Genomic DNA, 21,820 nt, shown 5'->3' on the forward strand with positions numbered 1-21,820 from the left:
TTTATTTCACTAATTCCATTCAAAAAGTGAAACTTGTATATTATATTCATTCATTACACACAGACTGATATATTTCAAATGTTTATTTCTTTTAATTTGATGATTATAACTGACAACTAATGAAAATCCCAAATTCAGTATCTCAGAAAATTAGAATATTACTTAAGACCAATACAAAGAAAGGATTTTTAGAAATCTTGGCCAACTGAAAAGTATGAACATGAAAAGTATGAGCATGTACAGCACTCAATACTTAGTTGGGGCTCCTTTTGCCTGAATTACTGCAGCAATGCGGCGTGGCATGGAGTCGATCAGTCTGTGGCACTGCTCAGGTGTTATGAGAGCCCAGGTTGCTCTGATAGTGGCCTTCAGCTCTTCTGCATTGTTGGGTCTGGCATATCGCATCTTCCTCTTCACAATACCCCATAGATTTTCTATGGGGTTAAGGTCAGGCGAGTTTGCTGGCCAATTAAGAACAGGGATACCATGGTCCTTAAACCAGGTACTGGTAGCTTTGGCACTGTGTGCAGGTGCCAAGTCCTGTTGGAAAATGAAATCTGCATCTCCATAAAGTTGGTCAGCAGCAGGAGCCTTTTGCGAAGGGTCAATTGTTTCACTTGTTTCAGAAGCAAGAATTAACGTTAAGGTGCAGCTTATGGAATGACTCAAGAACACCGCAGCATTAAGAAGGTTTTGGGAAACGCAGCCCTGTATATGTAAATTAATATCTCTGCATAAACAAATCTTATTTACTCACCTCCCTTAATGAGAGTGTCTCAGACAGAGGAGAAAGTGAGGCTGATGAAGGCTGCTCAGGGTCAGGACGATGGCAGTAAGGACAGTTGAGAAGGACATGAGGGTGATGAGGCCTTCACAGAGCTAAACACATCACAGGGTGCTGATAAGAGTCTATCAGATGTGGATCCCACAGAGGATAACTGTAAATGTAATGAATACAAACATAAAGTCCAAAAGCAAAGGCTCCAATAAAACTGTTCATTGACAAGTTAATGTGTTGATCATGTTCACATATTACTCACCATGCAAACTTCCTGTGATTGCTGTATGGTGTCTTTTTGAGTCCAGTTCAGTTGCTCTGTTAAAGCAATCTTGGTGATGTTGACTTAGTTTTGCCAATCTTGATGTATTCTGCTTCTGAAAAATAATTTTAAACCTTTTAGTTACTCTAAACAAACATCTATACAAAACTTGCAAACAGCTCAAACTCTACTTAACAAAAGTGACTGAACACCATCTAGTAGAGTTTAATGATAAACTGTTATGTTGGCGTGACAAAGTCTGGCAAAAACTAATTTAAACTGGTTAACAAGCTCAAGATTTGACAGTTGAACAGGCCCTACAATCAGATAGGACAAACAGAAAGACAGTCAGATACGAAAACAGACAGACAGATAAATAGAAAGAGTGTTTGACAGTGATGGAGTGATGAATAAAGTGTGATGGATTAGAAACTTCATAGGGCATGCAGCCAGAACTAAAGTAGCGGTCATTAATCCTGGTCTTCGCAACCCCTGCACTACATATTTTGCATCTCTCTCTTGTTTAAGGGTGCCTTTACACCTGCCTCATTTAGTTCGGTTGAATCGCACTAGAGTTCGTTATTCCTTTTGGACCGTTGGCTGAACGTCTGATGCATAAGGCACACTTTCTTGAAAACACTTCAGCAACTTCGAAGTCGTCATCTGATTGGTTTAATTTCACAGGATTTCTGGGAGACGTGCGTGTCGCGTTCTTTAACGGTCCTCCTGGAAACAACACGAAGCCGTCTGATCTAAGAAGCTGTCGTCTTTACACCGGATGCTAAATTCTTAAAAGTATGCGAGGTTCTCGGCATAAACCCATAATCGTATATCGGTCTGTTACTGGGGGGACATTTCCACGCCTCTAAACATGACAAGGCACAAAACGAAACGTGATTGGTTGCTTTACCTGTGAGTCTAATGCCCTTTTGGGTGGGCCATGGCCAACGAAAGCGGCCAAAGTTTCCTCAGTATTGGAGGTATGGCTACTTGAGACTTATTTTTAAGTACCTTGGCCCACCAAGGCCTATCTGAGTCTCCATACGCGATATAGGGTTGCTGTTGCATACATTTATACACAATACTATGCAAAATGCAAAAAAAAAAAATTTTACTTTGCAACTTGTGAACCTTACATTAAATTCTCCATTTTGTTGTGAGATTTCTTACCTTTGTATTTGCTGATTAATTGCTCTTGAAGCCTGTGCTTGTCATTCTTGGTATAGAATTGTCACTGCTACACATTTATGCAATACCTGTAAGTAAATAATTTAATAAAATTTAGTTTATTATTATGATTATTATTATGTAACTAGAATTATTCACGCCAAAATCCAGACATTACTTACTTTTTTTGCTCCAAACCTGTTTTGTGCTTTTCTGTGGATGTACAGTAAATACAGAGATCCATTTAATAGGAGCACTTGTGACCAGTCCACTAGTCATATAGATTGTTGTTTGTTTTGATAGTTTAATGTATTGTATGTAGGGCTGGTCATGGGGAGAGGGGATACAGGGGATATAAATTCAGTTATATAAAAGTACTACGCAATGATCATACATAAATCTAGTAGGGCTGCAACTAACGATTATTTTAATAATCGATTAGTTGGGTGATTATTTTTTCGATTAATCGGATAAAAGTGTGATTACATCTTTGCTTATAATAAGTAAATCAGATATGGGAAAAGTATACACAACTGAACTCATTAGCCTTCTCCCAAAATGTTGTGAATGTCTCCATAATTAATACACCTGGTGAGTTGATTCAGGTGTGTCATATTAGAAGCAACTGACAATAGTCTCTCCCAAATGTGGAAGTGAGGGGAGGGGAGGGTCGGCCAAGTAAATCATTTTTTTTGTGCCATGAAAAGTGAGATATTTGTCATTCAAATGTAGTGCAGTACAGTAAAAAGTAAACAGAAAAAGTATTACTTAAGTACAAATACTCAAAAAGTGTACTTAAGTACAGTACTCAAGTAAATGTACTTTGTTACCCACCTCTGAACTAAATAAACCACCAAATCAGGGTATTTAGCCTATTATGTACAAACCCGATTCCAAAAAAGTTGGGACACTGTACAAATTGTGAATAAAAAAGGAATGCAATAATTTACGAATCTCATAAACTTATATTTTATTCACAATAGAATATAGATAACATATCAAATGTTGAAAGTCAGACATTTTGAAATGTCATGCCAAATATTGGCTCATTTTGGATTTCATGAGAGCTACACATTCCAAAAAAGTTGGGACAGGTAGCAATAAGAGGCCGGAAAAGTTAAATGTACATATAAGGAACAGCTGGAGGACCAATTTGCAACTTATTAGGTCAATTGGCAACATGATTGGGTATAAAAAGAGCCTCTCAGAGTGGCAGTGTCTCTCAGAAGTCAAGATGGGCAGAGGATCACCAATTCCCCCAATGCTGCGGCGAAAAATAGTGGAGCAATATCAGAAAGGAGTTTCTCAGAGAAAAATTGCAAAGAGTTTGAAGTTATCATCATCTACAGTGCATAATATCATCCAAAGATTCAGAGAATCTGGAACAATCTCTGTGCGTAAGGGTCAAGGCCGGAAAACCATACTGGATGCCCGTGATCTTCGGGCCCTTAGACGGCACTGCATCACATACAGGAATGCTACTGTAATGGAAATCACAACATGGGCTCAGGAATACTTCCAGAAAACATTGTCGGTGAACACAATCCACCGTGCCATTCGCCGTTGCCGGCTAAAACTCTATAGGTCAAAAAAGAAGCCATATCTAAACATGATCCAGAAGCGCAGGCGTTTTCTCTGGGCCAAGGCTCATTTAAAATGGACTGTGGCAAAGTGGAAAACTGTTCTGTGGTCAGACGAATCAAAATTTGAAGTTCTTTTTGGAAAACTGGGACGCCATGTCATCCGGACTAAAGAGGACAAGGACAACCCAAGTTGTTATCAGCGCTCAGTTCAGAAGCCTGCATCTCTGATGGTATGGGGTTGCATGAGTGCGTGTGGCATGGGCAGCTTACACATCTGGAAAGGCACCATCAATGCTGAAAGGTATATCCAATTCTAGAACAACATATGCTCCCATCCAGACGTCGTCTCTTTCAGGGAAGACCTTGCATTTTCCAACATGACAATGCCAGACCACATACTGCATCAATTACAACATCATGGCTGCGTAGAAGAAGGATCCGGGTACTGAAATGGCCAGCCTGCAGTCCAGATCTTTCACCCATAGAAAACATTTGGCGCATCATAAAGAGGAAGATGCGACAAAGAAGACCTAAGACAGTCGAGCAACTAGAAGCCTGTATTAGACAAGAATGGGACAACATTCCTATTCCTAAACTTGAGCAACTTGTCTCCTCAGTCCCCAGACGTTTGCAGACTGTTATAAAAAGAAGAGGGGATGCCACACAGTGGTAAACATGGCCTTGTCCCAACTTTTTTGAGATGTGTTGATGCCATGAAATTTAAAATCAACTTATTTTTCCCTTAAAATGATACATTCTCTCAGTTTAAACATTTGATATGTCATCTATGTTGTATTCTGAATAAAATATTGAAATTTGAAACTTCCACATCATTGCATTCTGTTTTTATTCACAATTTGTACAGTGTCCCAACTTTTTTGGAATCGGGTTTGTACTTTGCAAAGTGCAAACGCCACAAATTGGGTTTTACTAATATAATCTTTAATTTTGTCATTTAAAACACCTCTCCCCTTTAAACTTTAAAACTGCGCAGCTTGAAGAGATGCATGCAAAACACGTCTGACTTTAAAACTGCGCACCTCGCGCTGCACGGAGAGACGCATGCACCGAGAGACACGTCTGACTTTAAAACAGCACAACTTGTGCCGCACGGAGAGACGCATCCGGAGAGCACGTGTGACTTTAAAACTGCGCACTCGGCTGCACGGAGAGACACGTGTGACTTTAAAACTGCGCACCTCGCGCTGCACGGAGAGACACGTGTGACTTTAAAACTGCGCACCTCGCGCTGCACGGAGAGACACGTGTGACTTTAAAACTGCGCACCTCGCGCTGCACGGAGAGACAAGTGTGACTTTAAAACTGCGCACCTCGCGCGCACGGAGAGACACGTGTGACTTTTAAACTGGCATCTCCGCTGCACGAAGAGACGCATCCACGGAGAACCACATCTGACTTTAAAACTGCGCACCTCGCGCTGCACGAAGAGACGCATCCACGGAGAGACACGTCTGACTTTAAAACTGCGCAGCTCATGCTGCACGGAGAGACACATCTAAAACGGTAATTTTAAAAGGGAAGAAGATGCGCTTGATTTATAACTGCGCAGCTCGAAGTGACGTCACAGACCAACTAATCGATAATGAAATTCGTTGACAACGAATTTCATTATCGATTATTATCGATTTTATCGATTAGTTGTTGCAGCCCTAAATCTAGTGGGATTTTCTATGTTTCTTACAAGTTTAAATGTCCACAAATGAAGCACCCCCTTTAAATCTCAGCCATTTCCTTTACTTATTGCATAATAATAAAAATATATCAGTATTGACATTTTAATTACTATTTTACAGAATTTTACCACACTTTGTTAGTTTTGATACAAAATCACTGCAATGATACCTTTAATAGTACTTCATTAATCCTTACACGTGACCCGTTGTAATCACTAACTGTGCTTTTTTGATTCATTTGTAAATTCTTAAGAACTGTATAAGAAGTATGACGAATTTTATTTATTGACTAATAGCTACATAACGTTACTATGAAAATTTCTGCAACAACACGCAGGTGACATAAAACAGACAACAAATTAAACCCTAAACACAATACTCTTATAAACAATGCTAGCTTTCATATTTTACAATTTTGTTTTTATAACGTTACATGTTTAGGTCAGAACTCACCTTTCCTCGTGTGCGTTTCGCGGGAGATCGTTGCTAATAGTGATGGGTCGTTCATGAACGATTGTTCTTTTTGAACGAATCTTTAAAATGACTCGGGAGTAACGAGTGTCTCAGCGAGTGATTCGTTCATTTTGTGTTGACCGCGCATGTGCAACATTGTACCAGAAACAGTAATGAAGTTCGTCTCTCGAGTCATCGGGTCCGAGTCCTTTCGTTCTTTTATACCGGAAAGAGAAATGATTAGTTCGTCTCTCGAGTCATCGGGTCCGAGTCCTTATACCGGAAAGAGAAATGATTAGTTCGTCTCTCGAGTCATCGGGTCCGAGTCCTTATACCGGAAAGAGAAATGATTAGTTCGTCTCTCGAGTCATCGGGTCCGAGTCCTTATACCGGAAAGAGAAATGATTAGTTCGTCTCTCGAGTCATCGGGTCCGAGTTTTGTTCTTTTGTCAAATGGTAGCTCCGCAGGCAAACCTGCAGCCTGTACCGGAGTCTTCGAGTCCGAGTCTTTAACGTTACGTGACCACTTCCCGGATCATCAGTCAAATGCATGATGTACGTGTTATATGTTGTATTATAGGAAGAAATATTATAAAATGATCAAACGATATGTGTAATAAACATCTTCTCTAAAACGTACCGTTCTGTTCTTTTTTCTGTCAGTATATTCATAAATGTTTCTTGTGGATTTCTGCATGTGTTTTTATTTTATCTTAATAACTAACTATTTTGCATAAGAACTGTGCTGGCAAAATATAAACATAAGCAACACTAGTAAAGTCAGTGTTTATGTCTAATGCATATATTACACAAGTGATCTTTTATTAAATAATTGCACATTTAAATGATTTCAATAGCCTATTATTATATACTTTGCAAACTGCATGAGACTTTTTAGTAAAAAACATAACCTGTAAACCTTATTGCATACCTGAGTGACCCAAAATTGTTAATGAATTATAAATACACAACTTTACAGAAATGCTGTCAGGAAATAATTAAATAACGGTTTCTCATAACTTGTCCCTAACTACAATATAAGTTATTTCTTATTATATATCTGATCAAAACTAGCATAAATAAACGTTATGGGGTAATTTGGCTATTAACATGCAACATTAATTTAACTCTGCTCAGATGAATGAAATGACTCGAAAAAAGATTCGTTCATTTTGCTGAACGAGATTCAAACATCCGAATCGCAAAAATGACTCGAACTTCCCATCACTAGTTGCTAACTGAGGTAATGTCATTGTCACGTGTCTCCACTTCCCGGGAAGCACATCCAGAAGTTGTCATTTATTTGGATTTCACTTTAAAACTGTGACTCCATTTGTACTAGTGCTGGAGAATTGAAACGGCAATATACAAAGGTGTCTGAAAATATAAAGCCGAGTCAACATAGAGCGAATACGTCACGAGCTCCGTTTGCGTCCGTGTATGTTCGATCTTCCGTGGTGCCTGCCTATGACACTAAAGTATCGCGAGACCGTGTCAAGCGCATACTGATCTCGCGCTCCTGTGATGTCATAAGCCGTATGGTCTGCGCAGCGCCATTTGTGTTGTTTAAGTTACGTTATGGTTACACAGAGATCTCTTTCATAATGGCAAGGTTTTCTTAATAAACCAGACTAACAACATATATCTCTATGTAAATTAATGAATGGAATCATAAACTTTTAATGAAAAAAACATACATGGAACAATAGAAATGTTTATTTAAGAATTGGGATACCACATGACAAAACGGATACATATGACTATTGGTAATGTATGGTTAATCCACCTGCGATATCTAATTGGAAAGGCCTTTTAGATAACCTAAATTGAAAAATGGTCCACAAATACTTTTTGTCAAAATGACATTAGGACTGTGACAAAATATGATTTGCTCTACATGATTATCTTTGCCAAAATAATTCATAAATATGATAGTATGATAGTACTGCTATTCTTTCCAAAACAGCCAGAAACAGCGGAGTCATATTTGATGAACAGCTGTCCTTCAATGATCACATTGCAAAGACAACGCGGTCATGCCGATATGCCTTATTCTACATTAGAAAGGTTAGACCCTATCTCACTGAGCATGCGGCACAACTCCTTGTCCAGGCCCCGGTCACCTCAAGGTTGGACTACTGCGATGCTCTCCTTGCTGGTCTTTCTGCAAAGGCTATAAACCACTCCAGCTGGTTCAGAGCGCAGCAGCACGCCTCGTCTTCCAACAGCCCAAAAGGGCTCATGTGACGGCCCTATTCATCTCTCCACTGGCTACCGGTTGAAGCCCGTATCAGATTCAAGTCACTAATGCTTGCCTACAGGACTATCACTGGATCTGCATCGGCATACTTTCACACCCTCCTACACCCCATCAAGAACCCTGTGTTCAGCAAACCAGCGGCGTCTTGTACTGCCTTCTCATAAGGGCAGTTAATCGCTTTCCTGCTCATTCTCCTTCAAAACTCCTTCCTGGTGGAACATTCTTCCTAACTCAGTCCGGTTAACCACATCTCTCACAACATTCAAAAAACTTCTTAAAACCATCTCTTCTGTGAACACTTGACAGCCTGAGGGGGGGAAACACGAACCCTCTCTCTTTCTCTCAACTAGTATTGTTCTGGCTTTTGTTGAAACTGGTAACTTTGTATTAGCACCTATTGTATTATTGCTCCTGTATGACATATCGCTTATTGCTCCCTGAACTCTCTGTGAGTCGCTTTGGATAAATTTATTGGCTATTAGTCATTTAGTCATCTGGCTATTAGTCACATTTATCTTTAATCTTGTTTTCTCTTTTTGTCAAATGAATCACACTCAAAATAGTGAAGTGAGGCAGAGCGAGAGCTTGTGAGCATTGTGACTCCTAAAAACCACCACGGGTAAAACCACCAGGTATTATAATTAGATGTCAACCAGATACTGACACAGAATTATTTATGCAATGGAAAAATGTGAAGAATATGATAACATTCCATAGCTGTCTAATACAAAACCAAGACAAGGGGTGCCAATTTTGTTTTACCATTATATCTTTGTTTTTGAATAGTAAGGGAGATAGCACAGAATTGTTTTCCTTTTGGGACATGCAGTATAGTTAGGAAGATAGCAGGAAGATAGCTCATGTTTTGTTTGTTGTTTTGGCAATAAACCCCTCCCCTTCAGAAACTGCACATGTAAAAACAAGTTGATTTGTTTATTTATGACCCCAAGAGAACTAATAGAGAGGACTATGTATTATGTGTTCTCTCTTTCTTTCTCTCCATTTTTCGTTTATCTTTCTCTACCTCACTGCTATTACAACCTTTAAGCAGGACAAGACTGGGGGTGTTCCAAAGCAGGACTGCAGACTCTCAGAAGCAACCGAGTTTCTGTTCATCTTGGCAACCGAGTTTCTGTTCAGCTTGGCATCACGGCCTCGGCTAAACTTATACAGCGAGAGGACATTACACTACCATGGAAACGATGTCTTCCACTACAGGAAGAAGAATATTCAGTGAACAGACCCCAATCCTGGAATGAGAGAGTGGTACTACACCCTTCACGACATTGGTACACCAGACAACTACTAGGACAAGCAGCACAACAAATATTGGAACAGGATCCAGCAGTTTTAGCCGTGGGACATTCAGTTGCTGTACCAGCCTACTACAACATCCAGTGTGGAATAACTGTTCCCTTTCTGTCGGTCTCTCGACGTTGTGTCGAACTGACAGAATGGGGTTTGTCTTGAGAACCTATCATCTTCTGAGTATTTAGAAAAGGCCAATGAAAATTGGCGAATGAAATTTGCATGCCGGGCTCCTCCCCGGAGGAGAGGATTCACCTTTTGTTCTTCAGAGCCTACGCATCTGATGAGCTTCTCTACGATCTTGGTGATCATTCTTTCTGCTGGAATCTACGACGTGGACAGCGGACGGTCCCTTCCTGCAGTGACTCTCCCCTGGGCGTCTCGGCAGTTCCGGAGGTGTTCGAGCAATTTCCTTTTCTAAAAGAGCAAATTTCTCCTGTTCTCATGGGTGCAACACACTCATCGAGGAGGGGGACGGACACAATGCCTGCTTCCAGTTCGCTGGGGCAGACGTTGTGGATACGTCCTGCCCGCACTGCGGGCGGTGACGATTCGCGTCACAGGTGGCTGTTTCCGGCAAGGACTTCAAGCCACCACGTCGGTTTGTCCCCGTTCCGGCCCTGCCGTCCGCTACGGCAAGCAGCGAGGGTGATATGAGGATTACTGTGAGCGATAATCCGCCAGCCACGGGCTCACGGACCGTTCACACCTCGTCTCGCTCGTCTGACCGTTCCCCAGGAGACGGTCCGCCGTCTTATTCCTCAATCGGGACACTCACCGAGGACGGGGACGGACACAATGCCTGCTTCCAGTATGCTGGGGCAGACGTTGTGGATACGTCCTGCCCGCACTGCGGGCGGTGACGATTCAGACGTTGCGTCACGGGTGGCTGTGTTCCTACGGGATTCAGCCACCACCTCGTTTGCTCCCCGTTTCGTGGCGGCAGGACTATGGCCCTGCCGTCCGCTACGGCAAGCAGCGAGGGTGAGATGAGGAGTACTGTGAGCGATAATCCGCCAGCCACTGGCTCACGGACCGTTCACACCTCATCTCGCTCGTCTGTCCATTCCCCAGGAGACGGTCCGCCATCTTATTCCTCAATCACATATTCGGACACGATGCGTGATGATGAGAGGTCTCTTGCAGCATCGGGGGTTGACGTACTGCCATCCGACTCCTACGATTCCACGGGCTCCCTCCCTCGGGGGGTCGAGCCCAGGAAGAAACGGACGTCGAGATGTCAGCCATGCTTTCCCGGGCCGCCGTGAGCGTTGGGTTGCAGTGCCCGCACTGCCTTTCCCGGCGCTCGCGGCTGGTTACATGGCGCCTCGGGTTTGAGCGTGGCTCTGAGCCGCGCCCGCCCCCAGTGCCGTGTTTACCGGAAGTGCATGAGGAACTTGGTAAGACCTGGAACGCCCCTTTCCGGCACGTTTTACGTCAAACAAAGTTCAGTCACCCTCTCTTCCCTCGAGGTTGAGACAGCTGGAGGATACGTTGTTGTCCCCCAGGTGGAGTTGCCACCGCGGTGCTTGTGCTCGTAGGTGGCGGCCACCTGTGGGGGGGGGTGACCTAGACTCCCGTCCAAGGCATGTGGTGTCTCGGCATCTCTGGTGTCGAGAGCTTACATTGCGGCGGACCAAGCTGCCTCCTCTCTCCACGCTATGGCTCCTGCCAGGCCAGGGCATTGAGAGAGATCCACGAGGGTAAGACCGACCCAGCGCGTATGCAGGAACTCCGCGCCGCCACCGACCTCGCTCTACGGGCGACCAAGGTGACCACGCGGGCCCTGGGTCGGACGATGTCCACACTTGTGGTCCATGAGAAACTCCTCTGGCCGATCCTTGCGCAGATGAGTAACGCTGAGAAGGTCCGCTTTCTCGACACACCCGTCTCGCAAGGGGGGGGCTGGTTGGTGTTACTGTCGAGTGAGGCCTCCCCGGAGGATTCTCGACAGTAAAGAAGCAGTCCTCCGTGCCGCGACTCTGCCGCCTCGGCCGTCGAGTCCCGTGCAATGTCTGCTTCCCGGTAGCCCTGGTCCTCTTTGACGCCCTCCAGCTTTGGCGCCCCCCACTCAGGCGGCCCCCCCTGGAGGCGACAGCGAAGAGGAGACCATCGCCCCATCAGGCCGCGGCGAAGCGGCCCTCATGGGAAGACCTCAGGGGGATCGAGGCTACCATTGGGCCCGACCCCAGCCACATCGCTCGGTAGTCGGATAGGGACGGATCCTGCCCTGTCTCTCCATCTGCTGGCCCCCTCCGGGGGGCTAGCGCCCACTTACTCTCTAAGGAGAGTTTCCTCTCTCTCGGGGTTATCACAGCCGCTCCCACCCTCTGCACGACGGTGAACGGCAAACTCGACGTTGCGTCATGGTGAAGCGCAATGTCGAGTATAAACACCAGCCCTCAGCACTCTCAGTCAGACAGTGCGTTGAGCTGTGCAGTCACCAGGCAGGAAAAACAGCAGAGCTGATCTCCTCCCCGGGGGACCTCCCCCGGCAAGGAATCCGTACTGCTAGCCATCGAACCACCCCCCGGGGGGACGATGAAAAAGATCGTACCTTTAGTCCCGTCTCATTTCTGGGAGCCTGTCCGGCTTCCCAGACTGTCAGGCTGGCTAGGTAATACGATCCGTCTCAGCTACGCGATCCAGTCGCCTCACGCCCATCAAGTTCAAGGCGATATACCTCATCTCTCCCTGTTCTTCGTGGACGTTGCTCGGTGGCTTTGGTCGGGGTCACTGAGTGCAGCTATGACACGTCAGAGGAGATCTGGCCCTCCCGGCTGAGCCTGGTTTCTCCCGAGGTTTTTTTTTCTCCATTATTCATCATTGGAGTTTGGGTTCCTCGCCACAGCAGAGCAGAGCAGTGCAGTGTTGGCTTGCTCACCGGGAGACTGCATTTATTTATTCATTTATTTATTATATATTATTTATTATAATGATCTTGCTTGGTCTATAAACACCATGCACTGTGCTGTGTTTTACCTTTCTGTGTTTTTCTTACTTGCTCCTGTAAAGCTGCTTTGGAACAATGCACATTGTGAAAAGCGCTATATAAATAAAATTGAATTGAATTGAATATTAACGGTGGAATCAAACTTTAAAGCTCGTTATCTCAGAAGTACATTTTATTTAACAGTTTGTCCATTTCAGCCAATAATATTGCGTTTTAAGGGTCCCAAATTCGTGGTGTCTAAAACCATAAAGGACATTATCGAGTGCCATTCACATTTATATAACATGCAGACACTTGAGCAGTTACAATATTTATAATCAGATTTTTTTTTAAATATTGCATGTGTCCTTTTATGCGAATACATTTTTAAATAAATATGTATCATGATTATATTGTATAGGGCCTACAAAATCCTGACAAACTAGTAATAAATTATCAAATTAAAACATGCATAGTAAAACAATGGTCTAACGTCTTAAATCATTCCATTCAGTTGTTACAAATGCCCATATGCAGGCTGATTATGTTACTATTTTTTTAGCAGAAATAATAGAAAAACACTGATCCATGTTCTAGGCCAGCCGGATGTGCACAGCCGAATCATCAGAAGTTCTACAGGTATTGTGAATAGGGTTGGGCGATGTCTACCAAATTGGCATCGGACGATGTCTACAGTGAAACCTCCCGATGGACGATGACATGGTTGTCTTCTTTAAACAAGCCGCGACGTTATGAAGTGAGGCGCGTCTAGGCGTGAGTTGCGCAGAGACGCGTCTTCTTTATACAGCGTGAGCTGGGAAGTTATCATGTCAGGCATTTGTCATCTTTACTGTGCAAGCTTCTCAGTTATAAACTCATGCGCGTCTTCTTTATACAGTTCTAAAGTCAGGCGGGTCTGCACAAGCTAAGCGTCTTCTCCAAACAGCGCGAACAGCACAGTTCTAAAGTCTGACGCATCTGATATGTATCATGCGAGTTTATATGCCCCTTAAGCCTTGTTTATATTTGTTTACAATGCAATTTAAAGCACAGAGCAGCGAGAGTCACGTGACGAAAGTGAAAGGGACAGCTTTTCGAACCTGTGACAATATCAAGCAGGCTTCGCTCAGCGTTTTGATACTGATAGTTATTTAAGAAGGGGGCAATTCCAAAGATGTTCTTTCTCAACATCTGCTCAGTAGTATGTGACACCCCAGCGTATGGAATGATTTTACGGACTAAATTAAAAAGGAATTGCAAACTGCATTTGCAAATGCGTTTTCTATTTATTCCTGTAAAAATTGTGACATAATTTAAACGCAAATGCAAACCATTTGCATTTGCATTTGCGCGAACGCACAATGTCCGCCAAATTTCAAAAGGATAAGCAAAGTCTATTTGCAATTGAATTACCTCTGTCTTACGAGTTATGACCCTGCCATATTTAAATCGAAATGGCAATTCCCCATATGCTATTTCACTTCCTCTGGTGTCGCGTATTAAGCCTGACAAAACTCAAATGAAATCGCAAATCCATTTGCATTTGCGTTTCCTTTGACTTGTACAGAAATCTGTCAATCAATGGCGGGGGTGGGCTTATTCAACGGGGCGTGTTTGTATCGGGAAGTGACATCATTCACCGTCGACTGGAACTTAAGTAGATACATCATGTGATACAGCTAAACACATGAGGAGTGAAGTTACAACTGCACTCACAATCGGCGTTGAAAACAGTGCAGTTTTTTTTGTTTGGAAATAAATCGCGCTGGAACTCTGGGCTCAGTGCGGCATCACTTAGCCTTTGAAACTTCGGTGCAGGAAGGATAATCATCACCTGCAACATTCCTCTACACATGTTTGTTTATGGTATTCGTTTTCACAGTACTCCGAAGTCAAAACGAGGACATGACATTTCTTGACAACACTGTGACCGTATTTTGCATCATGATTAATACGTGTTGTAAACCATAACAAAACATGTTCACTTTGTATGAATAAACAGCATCCTGCATTATCATTGTTGTTCATTATGCATATAACAAGTTAATAATAAATTACAAAAGTATGTGAATTCTACATCTCTTTATTTGTGTATCATAACATAGTGAGAGAAAGACAAACTTGTGCTCCAGTGTTTTAGTGAGTTTGCTGGACACAGAAGTAGCTGTCATCTACGAATTAGAGAATCATCTACCAACCTGAGAAATTCATGTAATTATGATGAATCCACACGGCTTCAATATGACTTTTATTGGTAGCTCATTGAGATCACCAGACCACTGTTTGTGTTCATCTGTTTATCGAGCCCGTTGAACTTCTTTAAATTATACTTGTTAATTACCGCAAATGTGATTCATTGTAAAGATTTCTCTATATGAAACTTTGCATCTGATCCTCGTTTGTTCCATTATTGTTATTTTGGCTTTTAGCTGTAGCTGAATCCCTTTTAGCCACAACCGGTGTCGCCCTGGCGGTGTCACCTTGGTGTTGGACTGACTGCCACCACTGCGACGGTGAATGACGTCACTTCCCGATACAAACACGCCCCGTTGAATAAGCCCACCCCCGCCATTGATTGACAGGTTTCTGTACAAGTCAGAGTTTTGGTCACAATTTGAGTTTTGGCAGGCTTAATACGCGACACCAGAGGAAGTGAAATAGCATATGGGGAATTGCTATTGCGATTTAAATATGGCAGAAAAAACCCACGATGGGGGACAACAGAACAAAACATGGCAACAGGAACGAAGACTCACTAAACTAACAAGACTAGACTAATAAAACATTACATCAGCTAAAACTAAACTTACAACAACAGGAACTCACCCCCGTGACACAAACACACAAGAAATGGACCAGCACAGGACAATGAAACATGAGGACTATATAAAGGGGACGAAATCAAGAAGGGGACAGGTGCGGGGCATGAACTAATAATTATCACTTATGAGGAGACGAAAGGGCGGGAACAGAGACGCGACACCGGAGAGTGGAAGGCCAACAGGGCCAAACGCCTCTCTCCACATGAAACAAGAGGTTCTGTCATGATTCTGCCACTAGGTCAAGAAAAGCAAGACAAGATGGGGCAGAACCATGACATATTAGGCTGCATGTACAATTTAAAATTATGATAATTTGTACTGATTAATAAATCAGTCATAATCCATGACAATGTGGAGGGAAAGAACCAGCTGATGCAAAGCAGAGTTTATCTTGTTTGATACTGTAATACCAAGGTCTATCAGAATACTCAGTTCTGTTTATAGTTATACTTCATCTAATGTTTAGAATGTTAGTGAATTTAGTAGTATAATTTTCTTTCTGTATAGTTTCAATTCACCCACTATTGTATTGATGTCATGTTTTTTAGGGAGGAATTCATTCCTCAACAGAGCCACTTCACTGGATAGTAATGAAATTTCCATGTCTAACGCCGGCTTCACACTGGATGTGTGAGCAGTGTATGCGTCACATGAGCAGCGTGTAGCGAGAGCAGTTGCAAACCCATTGTCCTTTCACACTAGCAGCGCTTGCTTTCCATGCCGTGCTGTCCCTGTACCAGTATAGGTGAGGAAGATATTATAAATCCTTCAAATGCTTATGTTGTTTGGCCAACAACCTTCTGACAACAGTTTGGAAAGTTTTGGCAACTTTTTAAAACACATTTGACATCACTTACACGCATTATAGTAAAATTGTTACTTTTCTTGTCAAACCATGTGCATTTTGGCCATTAATAATGCACTTTCATATTAATTGAGCGTGAGCAGTGTAACAAGTGTAGACTCAAAATGATTGCTGCCTTCTGCTTCACAATGCTCCTGTGGCACAAACATGAGCTGCTCACATGTGCTGTGTATAAATGCTCTAATCTGTTAACATGGCCACTGAAAACAATATGTGACTATTGGAACTATTGGAATTCAAACTATTAGAAGCTTTTGTATGTTACCAGATGTGTACCGTGATGTCATAAACAACTAGTTGTTCAGTTTTGTTCCATACACACATTTTTTATTCAGGTGGTTGTCACAGAGAATTGTTGCGTTGTTACAGTAATATGAATACTCTTGTGACAGTTTGTGACTGGATTTGTAATGGGTATGAATTGTTTGATTTTTCTTGCAGGTCTTTTGTTTTTCTGTGAGACCCACTTGAAGACATCAAGAGCTCAGATGTTGGATTACAGTTCATCACACCTTCTTTGCTGTTCCCTGAATGACTGACTACTACCATTTTATTAAGTTAAACTGAGCACCTGTGATAGTTTGTGGAGTTTGTAGTTGTAAAGTCACACATGTGTATCCGTAAATTGAATGTTTTGTCATGAGCTGCTTATTTATATATTTGCTCCAAAATGACATAACTCTGTTTAAAAAAAATCAAAAAACATGTTTTTTTGTGGATTCAAAATAATATCAATCAAACCGCAGTTGGTTTGTTTTGATTTAAGCCATAAAAACAAACAAAAAAAATACAATAACAATATGATAACAATACAAAACATGATATTTGACATTTTTTAAAAATGGAGTTATCTCTTGGAATTATTTTAATAATAATATTGATATTCCACTTCACTGATACATTATTTACCTATTCTGTATTAAATACCAAAAGTATAGCTTAGTACACTGCTATATTGCACGCTCATACCCTGCTGGAACAACAGAAACCATCACAGAAATTCTTATGGTTTCCATTAAAATACATACATCATGAACCATTAGCCTTTTCTATTAAAACCACATTCAGTTGGCAATCCATATACAGTAAAGTTTATGAAACTGAATCTTGAAAATCTATGTAACCTACGAAAATAATTAGTTATTTGACAAAGCATTAAATAGATTAAATTATGTGCAAGTGGGTCTTAGGCCAGGCTACTTTAAAAAATAGTCTGCCTGAAGTACTTTGAATAGACAGAAAATTTGAGTGCTGGTTTACTTGATATTTCAACATTTTAGTTGAACTGGCTGAGCTGAGTTAACCAAATCTCACTGTAACCTATAGCCAACATGTATACCGTAAAATATGTATAAATGTAATTGTGAATTACATATGTCAAATGTGGCCTACAATCGCTAGACTGATCTGGGCCACAGACCGGCTATCAACAATCGGCCCAACTATTGTCTGCCGTCATGCATCAGGTGCCATCATTGCCACACATGGCCCACACTTGGCTGACATGTTACATGCCAGTGCCGGCAGTGCGCCAGCAGTGCCATTCTGAGGCCACATTTGGGCTGAGTCCGTCTGCTATGTGGGTAGCTATACATCCATTTGTGTGACAGTAACGTTAGTAGCCTACTGCATCGTGTGAGTTTAGAATTAACGTAACGTTATCGTCTGCTGGTGTGGACACAAATATAGGTATAATTATTGTTAGTTATCTCAAATCCTGAATGTATCCCTCAAATGCATATTGCAGACCTTAAGCAGCATTAAGAAGGTTTCGGGACACGCAGCCCTGTACATGTAAATTAATATCTCTGCATAAACGAATCTTATTTACTCACCTCCCTTAATGAGAGTGTCTCAGACAGAGGAGAAAGTGAGGTGATGAAGGCTGCTCAGGGTCAGGACGATGGCAGTAAGGACAGTGGAGAAGGACATGAGGGTGATGAGGCCTTCACAGAGCTAAACACATCACAGGGTGCTGATAAGAGTCTATCAGATGTGGATCCCACAGAGCATAACTGTAAATGTAATGAATACAAACATAAAGTCCAAAAGCAAAGGCTCCAATAAAACTGTTCATTGACAAGTTAATGTGATGATCATGTTCACATATTACTCACCATGCAAACTTCCTGTGATTGCTGTATGGAGTCTTTTTGAATCCAGTTCAGTTGCTCTGTTAAAGCAATCTTGGTGATGTTGACTTAGTTTTGCCAATCTTGATGTATTCTGCTTCTGATAAATAATTTTAAACCTTTTAGTTACTCTAAACAAACATCTATACAAAACTTGCAAACAGCTCAAACTCTACAACAGTAAAACAACAGTGACTGAACACCATCTAGTAGAGTTTCATGATAAATGTTGGCGTGACAAAGTCTGGCAAAAACTAATTTAAACTGGTTAACAAGCTCAAGATTTGACAGTTGAACAGGCCCTACAATCAGACAGGACAAACAGAAAGACAGTCAGATATGAAAACAGACAGACAGATAAATTGAAAGTGTGTTTGACAGTGATAGAGTGATGGGTTAAGTGTGATGGATTAGAAACTTCATAGGGCATGCAGCCAGAACTAAAGTAGCGGTCCTTAATCCTGGTCTTGCGACCCCCGCACTACATATTTTGCATCTCTCTCTTGTTTAAGGGTGCCTTCACACCTGCCTCATTTAGTTCGGTTGAATCGCACAAGAGTTCGTTATTCCTTTTGGTGCGGTTCGTTTGGGCAGGTGTGAATGCAGCAATATCACTCGGGTATGCACCAAAAGCGAACCAAACAAACATACTGAGACCTGCTTGAAGAGGTGGTCTCGGTACTCTTTAAAAACGAACCCTGGAGCGGTTTTTCCTGAACACTCTTTTGTGCTGTGCTGTACAGTATCAACGATAATGTTGATTTTCAGTTAGTCTCAGCCTCAGACGTCACACCCATGGACCGTTGGCAGAATGTCTGATGCATAAGGCACACTTTCTTGGAAACACTTCAGCGACTTTGAAGTCGTCATCTGATTGGTTGAATTTCACAGGATTTCTGGGAGACGTGCGTGTCGCGTTCTTTAACGGTCCGCCTGGAAACAACACGAAGCCATCTGATCTAAGAAGTAAGATGTCATCTTTACATCGGATGCTAAATTCTTAAAAGTATGCGAGGTTCTCGGCATAAACCCATAATCGTACATCGGTCTGTTACTGCGGGGACATTTCCACGCCTCTGAACATGACAAGGCACAAAACAAAACATGATTGGTTGCTTTACCTGTGAGTCTAATGCCCTTTTGGGCGGGCCATGGCCAACGAAAGCGGCCAAAGTTTCCTTCAGTATTGGAGGTCTGGCTACTTGAGACTTATTTTTAATTACCTTGGCCCACCAAGGCCTATCTGAGTCTCCATAGGCGATATAGGGTTGCTGTTGCATACATTTATACACAATACTATGCAAAATGCAAAAAAAAAACATAATTTTACTGTGCAACTTGTAAACCTTACATTAAATTCTTACACAAAGATTTCTTACTTTTGTATTTGCTGATTAATTGCTCTTGAAGCCCGTGCTTGTCATTCTTGGTACAGAATTGTCACTGCTACACATTTATGCAATACCTGTAAGTAAATAATTTAATAAAATTTAGTTTATTATTATGATTATTATTATGTAACTAGAATTATTCACGCCAAAATCCAGACATTACTTACCCTTGTTGCTCCAAACCTGTTTTGTGATTTTCTGTGGATGTAAATACAGAGATCCATTTAATAGGAGCACTTGTGACCAGTCCACTAGTCATATAGATTACAAAATGTCAATGAAAATTGATTGTTGTTTGTTTTGATAGATTAATGTATTGTATGTAGGGCCGGAAATGGGGGGAGGGGATACAGGGGATATAAATTCAGTGATATAAATGTACTATGCAATGTTCATACATAAATCTAGTGGGATTTTCTATGTTTCTTACAAGTTTAAATGTCCTCAATTGAAGCACCCCCTTTAAGTCTCAGCCATTTCCTTTACTTATTGCATAATAATAAAAATTAGTTAGTTTTGATACAAAATCACTGATACCGTTAATAGTACTTCATTAATCCGTACACATGACCCGTTGTAAATCACTAACTGTGCTTTTTTGATTAATTTGTAAATTCTTAAGAACTGTATAAGAAATGTGACGAACTATATTTATTGACTAATACCTACATAACGTTACTATGAAAATTTCTGCAACAACACAGGTGGCATAAAACAGACAACAAATTAAACCCTAAACACAATACTCTTATAAACAATGCTAGTGTAACCGGTGTGAATAATTCATTGCCTTATTTTGATTTGTTTTCTTGTGTTTTTTTATAAATATATGCTGTTTATACTGTTATAAATTCTATGTGTTTCATAATGGGGTGGGTTAGTGATCTCCACGAAATTTTGTTCCTCTATTATTGTTTGCAAGTTAAAAGAATATAACGTTAAAATTGAGGAACTTTTCTTTGGGAGTTTGTCTGGGGAGGGAATGATATCAGTGGAACACATCCGAGGTTTCCCTATTTTGCGATAGCCTCAGGCCCTGTCCCAAGTGGCGCACTCCGGTCTTGTGGACCTCCTCCGAGTCCACACTTGGTGACGTCAGGAAGTGCAGACCTATAGGGCATTAGGCACGAGTCCACAAGGGTACATGGGAGTGCATTTTGGGCCAGACTTGAGGTCATCACGCCGGAAAGAGCAAGCGGTACTTTGTTGTCATTCGCTGATCAGTCTTGCGCAGCACCGCGTGAAGTCGACCACTTGTCCCATTGTTGTTATTTGGGACAGGAGCTGCCGGTTTTTATTGTTCTGTAGTTCATATGTTGTTATAAAACGGTCAGTTCTGGTCCTTGATTCTGATTGGCTGAGCGGAGTTCTAAGCCGTTATAAAATACCTCAATATATAATGGCTGACCGCACCACATAGCCTAAATATCATTTCATTTACTTTATTTTATGAAACCTTGCTAAGCATATGGAATAACCGTTTTATAAAAGCAATAAGCCCCGCAAAGCAGTGGGTTACAGTGCATTTTATAACAGCTACGGGGTTTTAGGCAATCCGCTTCGCGTCGTGCCACACGCCCTTAGCTGTTATAAAATGCACTGTAACCCACTGCTTTGCGGGGCTTATTGCTTTATTATACCACGGGGCTGTTGAATGCTTCATTCTGATTGGCTGACGAACGTTCGACGGGTGTGCATTATTTTTCAGTTAAACGCACACCTATGAAGTAGTTCCAGATTTGTCGACCGAATTACAGTTCCATATCACTGCGCCCAGTTTAACTTAAATGTAGCCTACTGTCCACCAGTGAATACGTATCTAACAACAGACAAAGTGACATGCAAATTCCATTGTCTGAGAAGAAATAACTATTATTTATGGACAGCATTTCAACAACAATGGCGAGAGCACTGTACAGGACTGTTCAGAGGAAAAACTAAAGCATATATCAAAGGTAACGGCAAACTACATGACACAATCATCGGGTTAAAGATAAAACACGAAGCACAAACATAACAAAAACAACATGTTAAATTCGTCTGTGGAATGGGTAAACGGGACTTAAAACACACAGCAGGAAGCTTTCTATGCCACTGAGAGAACCGCAGCTGGCGCAGAAACCTCCGTGTCACATTTTTTCTCTTAATACTTGTCTTATACGACAGGGGTGTT

At 41.8% G+C, this 21,820-nt stretch overlaps 1 long non-coding RNA gene across 1 annotated transcript; it reads right to left on the reverse strand.

The window, feature by feature from the left end:
* Positions 1 to 373: 373 nt before the first annotated feature.
* On the reverse strand, positions 374 to 2,508 carry LOC130550488 (uncharacterized). Its single transcript, XR_008962430.1, has 4 exons — positions 2,211 to 2,508; positions 1,041 to 1,155; positions 758 to 938; positions 374 to 540 (listed from the first exon to the last, which is right to left on the reverse strand). It is a non-coding gene; the product is annotated as an uncharacterized LOC130550488 (long non-coding RNA).
* Positions 2,509 to 21,820: the final 19,312 nt, after the last annotated feature.

The sequence above is a fragment of the Triplophysa rosa genome, unplaced genomic scaffold (assembly GCF_024868665.1).
Source record: "Triplophysa rosa unplaced genomic scaffold, Trosa_1v2 scaffold347, whole genome shotgun sequence".
In the NCBI taxonomy this organism is placed as follows: Eukaryota; Metazoa; Chordata; class Actinopteri; order Cypriniformes; family Nemacheilidae; genus Triplophysa; species Triplophysa rosa.